Raw genomic sequence first — 3,708 nt, forward strand, 5'->3', positions numbered from 1 at the left:
GAATGTTTATCCGTAGTTCTACTGTTTATCTAAGATCGGGTGATGAGAGCAGAGTTTGGTTTAGATTAAATGTTAGCTAGTTGGGGTTCTCACCGCCAGAGGCACAGGTATATAGCAGGCTTTTTATACGAGTTCAAATATTAGCAACAAAAATACCTCTCATTCGATGACGTGAAAAATCTAAACATTTTCTTGAATTTATATTATTTTTGATTTGCTGATGGCATTAAAACGATTTATATAAAGGCTTGATGATGCGGTTGGAAACAGAATTTTCGCGCACTTTGGATGCTAACAATAAGCATTAACGGTCTTGCTGTGACTATATATAAGAATTGAACTTACCTTAATGTGTACTGCCAAAAAAGGTTTATATATACTATACTACAAAAAATACATGTACTAATTTTCATGTAATGAAGGCTAATAATATTTAAGTTATCATCGCGAATGTAAAATTCTTCCATTTTTCGTCATTTGGGTGAACTGCAGTAGCAAAAAGGTAGTTAATTGTCAATGAAGTCGCAAGAAGTCTCAAGTAGAGTGGCAAAGTTGGGACGAATAATTAAATTATAAAATACACGTACCTACTAAGGCGAAAGTACTAATATAATCCGTTACGAGCATCATATGAAAAACATTAGATTCTGGAATAAAAGCGGTATCATGATGATGACATGATTGAAAAATGAAAACACAATTGATTTTTAATAAATGTTATATAAAAATTACAATTTAAATACCATCATATACGATGAAAAATACAGATTATATTTCATATTCCAAAGAGAAAAACACGGTTGCTATAAAGAATCATGAATGTAAATATTTTATGTTCCCATGTAGAATGGTATGAAAAACATCAAAAGAAAGGTTTTCGATATTCATCCGGAATATTCCTAAAAAATCTGTTAAAGCAGCTCGGAGAAACGTATATGCTATGAAAGCAATGCGGAACTGCCATCTACCTGCTTTGCAGCAACCGATTTCTAGGTTGCTGTCTGTTGTGTTCAGACATGGTCACATGGTACTTAATAACTGTTTATTAACCAATGTTACTTTACACTCGTAACATAAGTTGACCATGACACTTCAGATTCATTAAAAGGCTTAATGTTGATGGAAAACTTTTGATTAGCCATTACAGTTAATGAATCGTTGTGTATCCCATCCTCGTCGCCACTGTTGTGTTCAGACATGGTCACATGGTACCAGGGCTGGGCAGTATTTCAAATACAAGTATTTTAAAATACGTATTTGAAATACATTTGTATTTTGTGCTTGGTATTTCAAATACACGGCCTGAATGTATCTTGTATTTTGTATTTCAAATACAAATTTTTGGTATTTTACTTTTCTAAAATACAAAATACATTTGTAAAATACTTTTGAAGTAGCTTTGTAACACTATGCATTAAAACATTTACTGAAGTGGCATTGAGACTTAGCTCATCCCTAATAATTTGCAAAAGTTGTTTAATGCCTGGTATGGGTACGTTTTAGTGGCTGATGCTGAACTATACGTAAAATTTTGCTTGCATTTTGACGACTTGGAGCGTAATAATAGCAATGTGTTAATGATGGTATGTTTCACCAGCAATTTTCATTAAAAACATTTTATTTCATCAGGCTCTAGGGTAAGCTATTCGTGGCCTAGGGGCTACGCAATGTCTAATCCAGATTCAAAATGAAGAATTTTCTCAAAATTAATGAAATTATTTAGGACATTGCGGAAACTTCTACCTTGCAAGAAAAAAATCAATCCAAGGAAAGTATATGATTTTCAACCAAGGTTAATCAAAAACTTGACATCACCACCTGATGCTGTTGAATTTTGAGACTTTTTTGTGTCGAAGAATAAATGCTCTTCAGATGTAAAAGTCCTGTCTAGAAAGTTATTTAAGATTAAAATCTTGGAATGTGGTACCTCTAGCTCACAACGACAATGTACAGGGTGTTTCAAAAAGGACTTTACAACTTTGAAAATTCATATAAATTTTATTAAACAAGGTACAGAGCTGGTTTTGGTGTTATTTTAAAGGAAAAAACCAAGTTTTTTTTACCTTAAACTAAAGATGTTCTATGTGGCTTCCATTGGTTATTCTGCAGACATCCCATCGGTAGTCGATTTCTTCCCAGACTCTCACTAGCATTTCAGGTGTAACTTGCTCAGCAGCAGCGTAAATTCTTGCTCTAAGTTCAGCTAGAGTGGCTGGCAAAGGAGGTACATACACCATATCTTTTGTGAAACCCCAGAAGAAAAAATCGAGTGGTGTCAGGTCTGGGGAACCATGGGGAGCCATGCAATTGGCGCATCAGGGCCAATCCATTGACCTGGGAAACGGTCATTTAGAAAATCCCGGACGTCAGTCAGATAGTGTGGTGGTGCGCCATCTCGCATAAAGAAAACATTTCGTTCCCGGTCATCCTCATCAATCTGTGGTATTAAAAATTGTTGCAACATTTCAGTTGTAAAGTCCTTTTTGAAACATCCTGTATTACGTCTTCAATTTGTCTCCAATCAAAATATAAATTTCGGAACTCAATAAATGAAATTTCTCGGAGTGGAAATTGGAAGTTGTCAGCTATTTCAATGACAAGAACAAATCGCTGTCGAGTTTACAAAATTATCCGAATATTAAGAAAATGTTCATCAGATATAATGCAAGCCTATGCTCATCTTCACCAGTGGAAAGACTATTCTCACTTGCTGGGTTTATCCATTCCCCTGTGAGGGGATCTCTATCAGACAAACTTTTTGAAAAACTTGTATTCCTCAAGGGGAATAATTCATTCATAGAGAGCAACATTTGATAATTTTTATATTGAAAAATCTCAAATTTATATGTGTATGTTATAATTTTTATGTTTATTTATGTGTTAGAAGTTTTTAAAAGATGTCTTAGTTTCCTTACAAGTGTATTTTGTATTTTAAAAAGTATTTAAAATACTATTTTGTATTTCAAATACTGAAGTCCAAGGTATTTGGTATTTTGCATTTCAAATACATTTTGTGCAGTATTTTGTATTTTGTATTTCAAATACTCCTCGGCCTGTATTTTGCCCAGCCCTGCATGGTACTTAATAACTGTTCATTAACCAATGTTACTTTACACTCTTACATTTTACATTGCGCACCGTACTACTCACTTATTTGCAGTGCTACCAACATAGAGATAGTACACCTCCCTCCTTGCAAAAAAAAGAAAAACATTAATGTCATACCTTCAAACAAAATTTGGTTACAAATACCAGCATAAACAAAAATTAAAGTCACAAATCAAACACTATCTTGGGTTTCTTCACTCTTTGACTACGTCTGAGTGAAATTTGGGTAGTCCCACCTTCAGGAGTTTTAGGGGTCACTAGATCACTTTGGGAGCTCTTACATTCAGAATCCATACATGAATCAGCCTGTTTTATTGATGTATCCATGCATTCCTTGAAACCACTATCACCAGCTGATGGCTGTGGACTCACAGCCGATTTGAGTAGATGTTCACAACCTAAATCTATAACTCCATCCCCTTTTAGATAGTTCTCACGATCTGAAACCTGACTTCCACTAGTATGAGCAGTCTTTGAGTCTATTAAGTTCTTCATAGGGGTTCTACCGTCACCTTCCTCTCTGGAGAGGATCTGTTTTAAATTCCTAACACAATATACATCTTCACTAGTACTTATTACATACATCTTATTACCAATGGG

This window comes from Ischnura elegans (assembly GCF_921293095.1).
Source record: "Ischnura elegans chromosome 13 unlocalized genomic scaffold, ioIscEleg1.1 SUPER_13_unloc_2, whole genome shotgun sequence".
In the NCBI taxonomy this organism is placed as follows: domain Eukaryota; kingdom Metazoa; phylum Arthropoda; class Insecta; order Odonata; family Coenagrionidae; genus Ischnura; species Ischnura elegans.